This window comes from Lactuca serriola, chromosome 9 (assembly GCF_051521515.1).
Source record: "Lactuca serriola cultivar US96UC23 chromosome 9, Lser_US96UC23_V15, whole genome shotgun sequence".
NCBI lineage: Eukaryota > Viridiplantae > Streptophyta > Magnoliopsida > Asterales > Asteraceae > Lactuca > Lactuca serriola.
In genome coordinates this window covers 4500214-4508180 of record NC_136416.1, presented here as the reverse complement: position 1 = coordinate 4508180, position 7967 = coordinate 4500214, and the positions used below count along the sequence as shown (strand labels likewise).

General features: G+C 34.7%; 1 long non-coding RNA gene across 2 annotated transcripts; it reads right to left on the bottom strand.

Moving 5' to 3' along the window:
• Positions 1-1165: 1165 nt before the first annotated feature.
• On the bottom strand, positions 1166-3137 carry LOC145076721 (uncharacterized). Of its 2 annotated transcripts, XR_013692771.1 has the most exons (4): positions 2661-3137; positions 2052-2137; positions 1910-1976; positions 1166-1825 (listed from the first exon to the last, which is right to left on the bottom strand). It is a non-coding gene; the product is annotated as an uncharacterized LOC145076721 (long non-coding RNA). The 2 variants fall into 2 exon arrangements; XR_013692770.1 differs by having other exon boundaries at positions 1166-1976; positions 2661-3136.
• Positions 3138-7967: the final 4830 nt, after the last annotated feature.

Here is a 7967-nt window from a genome sequence, read left to right as displayed (position 1 = left end):
CGTACTTCTCGTACGCTGGGCGTACGTCTCCAACACCCGCGACCCCCCTCATCCCCTCTACGTTGGGCGTACCCCAACTTACGATGGGCGTACTCTTGTGCTGGCCACTTTCCTTGCCACTTTTCTCCACTACGGACCAATAATGTCAATATTTTCAAAGCACTATAACTTCTTCATTCTAAGTCTGTTTCCTACGAACTTCATATCCACGAAAAGGTGATGAGAAACCCTACGCTCCCAGCTCCACACCCGAGCCCTACAATCTTCCGAATAAGACCCGAGACCCATAAAAGGACAAATCGGCGGATTATACTTATACCCTTGGACTCCGAAGTCGCAATCAAACACTTTCAAAATCGGGTGTTACATTGAGGATATTTTTGAACTCTAGGAGGTTCTAAGAACATGATCATGAAAAAATGTGTGTATGAGGGATAATTTAGCTTAAGATGGATTGAATTAACTTGAGTTTAGATAAAAACTTACCAAGAATGATGAATTTTGATGACAACTTGTTGAAAAACCCACACCACCTCACGGTTTTCTTAAAGGAAATATGGAGGAATTCTTGAAGATTTAGAGAGGAGTGAAGCTTGAATAATTTTGGTGAGGAAGAAATGGCCTTAGGCTGAGAATTTTAAGGAGGAAGAGAGAGGAGGTTAGTTGGTTATTACATGGAGGATTAGGGAGTTGATCATGGAAATATGTGAGACAATTGTATCAATATCCTTTAAACAATAGTGAGGTGTCAAGATCTTGAGTCAAATAAGCTTTCCTCTCTCTCTCTTTTAAAAAAAACCGTGAATGGAGTAAGGGAAGGAAAGAAATTTGGTGTTGGTCTTGAATTGTGCATGTAAAAGTCGAGAGTATGTTAGCCCAATGAGGATTTTCGGCCCATTAAAATTAATTATGTGGTTTTCGGCCCAATAAGGCCCATGAAAAGTCTTATGGCCCAAAATGTTATAGTTAAATGAATGTGGGTCCAACTAGGGCCCAAATGAGGTTTCTTAGCCCAAAAGAATCAAGTTGGGGGTTTATTTGTCCATTGGGCCCAACATGAGGATCCTAGTCCATTTAAAGGTTTGAACCGGGAAGTTAGGGTTTTCAAGCTCAAGGTTGGGTGAATACAGTGTATTGACTTAGGTTTAGAGCTTGCACAGATGAGTTTTGATTCGAATTGTCATCTTTGAATGAATAAATTGTATAAAATCATACTTAGTGTCACAAGATACATCAGAAGTTAATCACACATGGACATAATTTCTTAGCCTAAAATGCTAGTTGTGACAGATTCAATCTTTTTAGGCTATGTTTGGTGTACTAGCTGAAAAGCTAGCTGTTAGCTAAAAATCTAGCTGTTGTTAGCTGAAAAGTTAGCTGCTAGCTGAAAAGCTAGTTGTTAAATAAAAAGCTAGCTGATAAAAAATGACGTTTGGTAAAACTAGCTGAAGATATAAAATGACATAGAAGGGTATTTAAAAGAATGTGTTTCTATAATTAATTAAGGGGTATATTTGGAAAATTTTTAAAAATCTCCTAAAAAGCTACTATAAGTAGCTTTTTAAAAAGCTACTATAAGTAGCTTTTTAAAAAGCTAGCTAATAAGCTACTTTTTGGTTTGCCAAACATGACAACTTAAAAAACCTCGAAAAATAAGCTAGGTTATTAGCTAGCTGTGGCACGCCAAACACAGCCTTAGTATCTTCACTATTACTTCTTTTTCTCGAATTCTAGGTGGCGCCTCTTTTAAAGCTTTACTGGCTACTTCCTCTTTCTTCTTGGATATGGAATTGCATCACCTGACTCATGGGGTTGTGACAAACTCCTTCAACAATGTCACAAAAAAGATGCATATTAAAAGCCTAATAGCATATCAATAGATAAATATTAAATGAGCATATCAGATAACCTTGATTCATGTTTTTTATTCTTTTTTTGCTTTTGTGGAAAAACAAACTCCTTCCACTCACGTCATCCTACAATAATACAATAGTCACTTAGATAAGATGATTAAAGAGATGTTATAAGTTATGAGATTATTTTTAACTCACTTAGGAAAAATATAATGGTGGCAGAGGATAATTGGCATTGAGCATTTATTGTTCTCATTTACCCCCTTTTCATCTTCCTCTCCACCCTTTGAAAATTCAACAATATAGAATCAGAATCCATGAAAAGATCAACTAATTAGCATCATATGCTTTTATCTACTTATTATGGATGGAGAAGTCAAACAGGTCATTTGCAACTAGAAAATTGATATAAGTTTCATACTTTGTTTGTTTGTTTGTTTTTGCAGAAATCATGCTTTGTTCAGGAAGGACGCCACTATAAGGAAAAGCTATATTCAAAAAATAAACCGAACAATTAACAACCAGCGAATGAAAACAATATCTAATCTAACTATTTAAGTCACCGGTTTCAGGGGCGCTAAGATGATGGGCGCTTCATCGGAGCATAGACGAACCCTAATAAAAAAAATAGTTTTATCTACTCTATGGATTTGGTAGCAAATACATAGAGGAACAACAAAAGAAAAAAAAAAAGCAGAAAAAAAACACATACCTAGAGAGCATCACTGAAGAAAGCAAGAGAAGAACAATATATAATCGATGGCTAAAAGAGTGGAAATGTTTGAAGAAACTGTAATAATTACTAACCTTGTCTGAGAAATCAATTCTAGGGCTCTTCTGAGAATTCAATTTTAGGGCTACGTATAACCACAACCGAAGACCAATGAAAATCGGACACCTGACGTCGGTGACCGAAATCGAGGACTTAGACCCTCCATCGACGACGGGTGTGAGTAAAAAGCAAAAGCAGACGGAGGTAAATCCATAATCGAAATGAGAAGAAGCATTGGAAGCGAGAAGATAGAGAGGCGGTGGTTGAGCAGGCGGAAGAACCCTCAAACCTAGATCACCATAGATAACATGTGATCGATAGATATTGGCGTAGAGAAGGAGGTCATCTGGCCTTGGTCAAATGGTCTAATCGTAGGTGAAGCGGCGGAGCCAAAAAGAAAAGAGAGAATGGTTATCGTCTGATATCCAAGAGACGGTGCTTCAGAATGAGAATGGTGATTACGGTAGAGAATTTTTGGAAGAACGTATGTGGATCGATGGAGTTAACCTATGTGGTAACCTCATGAACAGTACCATAGTTAGTTATTGTTTATAAGGGAGCAATTTTTTTTATCTATATATATAATTAATAGTACAAATAGTTGTTACCAGCAAAAAAATTTGTGTTAATAGTTTCAAAAACATGAAGAAGTGAATGTTATTTATGGTATGTTTGATATTTTCCATAATATTTTACCAACATTTGCTTTCGGCACTGTTTGTTTTTTTGGAAAAAATGTCTTTTTGAGCACTTATGTCTGCAGGTGGAAAGATATCAATGTTTGCGGAGTCCGGAAGTGTGTTTGTTTTTCAATGTTGTAAAAAGTATAAAATTAGTAAAACACGTTTATTTTATTTCAATGTTGTTATCATATAATTATTTATATCTCGGTGTTGAAAATTTAATTTATGTTTATAAAATCAGTTTATTTAAATTTCAATTTCTTTCAGCAACCTACATACATTAAAAAGAAACATTCTTCTTTCTGTAGAATGTAGACGTTTGGTCCATCTCTTATTCTTATTCTACAGATGTTTGTAGATATGGTCCGCAAAATGCAGACGTTTTGGCTCTGAAAAAACGAACAACACCTTAGTTCATCTTTTTTATTTTGTCAAATCTTCATGATTAGTAAAGTATATTTATTTTGTGTTGGTTTAAGGTTGTGTTTGGTGCAGCACAACTAGCTGATAAGCTAGCTTATTTTTCGAGTTTTTTTAAGTTGTTATATTTGGCAAGCCAAAAAGTAGCTTATAAGCTATCTTTTTTAAAAGCTACTTAGACTAGCTTTTTAAGAGCTTTTTTAAAATTTTCAAATATACCCCTTAATTAGTTATAGAAACACATTCTTTTAAATGTCCTTATGTTATTTTATATATTTCAGCTAGCTTTTAAGCTAATTTATCAAACGTTATTTTTTTATCAGCTAGCATTTTAGGTACCAGCTAGCTATTTATTTAACATTAGTTTTCAGCTATCAGCTAGCTTTTCAACTAACAACTAGCTTTTCAAGTAGTACGTCAAACATAGCCTAAGATGCTATTTGTTTTTTTGAAGCAAAAATTTATGAAGTCTGCGAACCACCTCTACAACCCTCTGCAGCAGAAGAGGTGGACCAAACGGCTACATACTATAATAAGAAGTGTGTTTGTTTTTTAACATCTACATACTATTGTAGATATTAAAAAATAAAATAAATTGATTTTATGTACCGAAAATAGTTTCTTAATACCAAAAATTTAATAATGTATGACATTTCAACAAGATTTTATGATATTTCAACAAAAAAAAAATAACGACATTCCAGCAAAAAAATGATGATATTTTAGCAAGAAATTATCATTATTCCATATAAAAGAAACAAAAAAAAAATAATAATTCAGCAAAAATAAACAAAAAAAACGGAAAAAAAAGGTGAAACAAGAATTCAACAAGATTTCAGCAACATATAATCAATATTCATCAAGATTTCAGCAATAACAAAAAGTCAATACAAATGCTACTCCAAATAGAACACGCACATAAGTTTTTTACTCCGAAGACTTCTAAAAAAAACAAACAGTTGCGAGATGAAAAATGTTGCATGTGTGCTGCGCCGCACAACACTAAGAGGTCTAAAGAGGGTTTTTTTTATAAAAAAAAAACAAACAACACCTAAGTGTACTTATTTTTGTGTAATTGCCTAAGAAAATCTTGTTGGCATAAAATTTCATCATTGAAGGTTGATAAGCAAGTCACCCGGAAGGAATTATATGAAATGTAAAGTAAATATAGTTGATTTCTTTGCCATTAACCTTTCTTAGTTATCAAAATCGATGTGGTTTAGTGTTACGTACCTTTTAGTTGTTATAGAAAACAACTAAAAATCTCTTGCGAAGATCTCTTGGAAGCAAGCACCACAAATGACGTGCCTCTGATGGTTCACACCCAAGCTAGCAAGAGGAAAACTATATATATATATATATATATATATATATATATATATATATATATATATATATATATATATATATATATAAAGAGAGAGAGAGAGAAAGAGAGGGCCAAGATTTTGTCCAAGGATCTTAGAGGGAAGGGATGGACAAAATTATGTGCTAGGCAGGCCTTTATATAGTTGAGTTAGTTTGGTTCCAAAGCTAGGGTTTAAGGAGGAAACCCTAATCCCTTTGCTTGGTGACCAAGCAACCCATTCCCTTCCTTATGTAAGGGATTGGACGATATTCCTTGGGCTTACCAAAGTGATTTTCATCCACCTCATCCAATGAGGTTCCTTGACTCCTTTTCTCAACTTTCAATAAATAACCATACAGACCATGCACTTTTTAATTAATCTAATTAATTCCAATTAATTTCTAATTAATTATTAATTAAATAATATGATTTCCAGTTAATATATTATTCTCACAATATATTAATAAATCATTTATTATGATTTCCAATTAATTTATTAACCATATAATAAATTAATAAATAATTCTCTTTCTAAAAGTTATCATATTCAATTGCTAGGTTTGAGGGCAACCCAAAATGACTGTGCTACTATCAATTCAAGTATATACCAATTATAGTTATGAGCTTAGACACCTAATCCAACAGTCTCCCACTTGGATAAGTCTAATAACTATAACTGCCAGTATAACTTCCAAAACTGATTAGTAAATTGTAGCTTCCAAAAGTCGTTGTTGAACTTTGACCCAATCAGTTACGTGTCCTAAGATAAGTGATCAAATATTCCTATGTTCTACAAGATATTGTATGGACATGAGACATGGATTATAATCAATCTCATTGTCCAAAGTTTTGTTTTCCGATTTCTGATTTATGACGACTGAAGTCAGATTACCAAACAAACGCATGTACTCTTCAAACAAGTTGGCTATAGGAACCGAGACTTGTCCTGATTCTGGAAAAATGTCTCCCAGATCACTTTCTTTTCTTTAAACTTTCTTCACATAGTTGTCGTCGAAGGTGACATAGTAAGTTTCTTCAATTCGTTTTGAGCGTTTGTTTAATACTCTGTACGCTTTCGATGTTAGTGAGTATCCCAGAAATATTCCTTTATCGGCTTTGACATCAAACTTATTTCGGTTCTCTTTCGAGTTAAAAATGAAACACCTTGAACCGAAAATATGGAAGAACTTGACATTCGGCTTTCTGTTGTTCAGGATCTCATATGGAGTAACTGAGAATCTCTTGTTCAATAGGGACCGATTTCGAGTATAGCACGCAGTAGCAACAACATCAGCCCAGAAGTATAATGGAAGTGAAGCAAAACTTAGCATGGTTCTAGCTGCTTCGCACAAAGAACGGTTTCGTCTTTCAACAATACCATTATGTTGTGGTGTATAAGGTGCCGAAAAGTTATGAGTTATTCCCTTGTTAGCCAGAAAACTATCAAAATCATTATTCTTGAATTCTAGACCATTGTCACTTCTGATATTCCTAACTGTTTTCCTCAGCTGTACTTCTATTTGCTTAATGAATGTTTTCAACTTGGGAGTTGTATCTGATTTCTGTTTAAGAAAGAAAACCCAGGTGAAGCGTGAAAATTCATCTACAATTACAAGAATATACTTACTTCCACCAAAGCTTTCAATAGCCGAAGGTCCACATAAGTCGATATGCAAGAGTTCAAGAGCTTCAGCTATCTTCGTGTTGATTCGTGTAGGGTGGCTCTTTCTACTTCGTTTCCCCATTTCGCAAGCTGCACACAAATGGTCCTTCTCAAATTTGAGAAGAGGAAGTCCTCGAACATGATCACCAAGCACCACCTTATTAATGTCTTTAAAGTTCAGGTGCGATAGTCGTCTATGCCACAACCAGCAATCATCTGTATTTGCTTTAGTTAGCAAGCATATTGCCGGTTTTCCTCGTATGGGATTGAGATTTAATGGATACATCTCTCCTTTACGTTTGGATTTCAACAGAACCTTCTTGGTCTATTTTTCAATTATCTCTGACCCCTCATCATCGAATGAAACTTTCAAATTTGTGCCCACAACTAATTGTGACACACTAATGAGGTTGTGCTGCAAACCTTCTACGTAAGCCACTTTTCGAATCGTGAAGTCACCGTTTGTTATCATGCCATATCCCTTGATTGTTCCAAAAGAATTATTCCCATATTTCACACAGCCACCGTTTTTCAGCGAACGAAATTCTCTAAGTTCTTCCTTTCTCCTTGTCATGTGACGCGAGCAACCATTGTCTATGTACCATTCTTCCTCGAACTGTTCGTCACTCATTACCTGCAAATTTAAGTAGATTTAGGAACCCAAAGTTTCTTGGGTCCTTGTGAGTTTTTCACAGAAAAAGGAATTGCAGTAGAAATATCAACCAAGTATGTATTTTTTACTAATGTGGTTTGATCTTTTCTTTTAATTGTACACACCTTAATTTTTTGTTTTATCTTGTTTAAATTTGAATTCATTGGTTAGTTTGTTTGATGATTTTTGACTCCTAGGATTAGTTGATGATTGCTTATTGTTGCTCCTAATAGCAGCGGTTAGCTTTTCTTTTCCTTTGAAGGTTGCTTTGCTTTGAGGTTTGTTGTAGCCGAAACTAGATTTAGGACCGAAACTGGATTTGCATCCGTTAGAAGGACCGAAACTCGACTTAGGACTGAAAATGGATTGAGGACCGAAAGTGGATTTTCGGCTCTCAGACTTGGAATAGTAAGAACTTGGGCTGAATTTGTCTGTTACTTTTTCTTTTCCTTTGTCCTCTGAAATCTTCTTTGGAGGAACGTGGTTGGGATTTTGTGAATTCCAGTAACTCTTTCGCTCATTCAAATTCTTAGCATATCTTTGATTTCTTAAGCGTTTTTGCTCATCTAGTTCCTT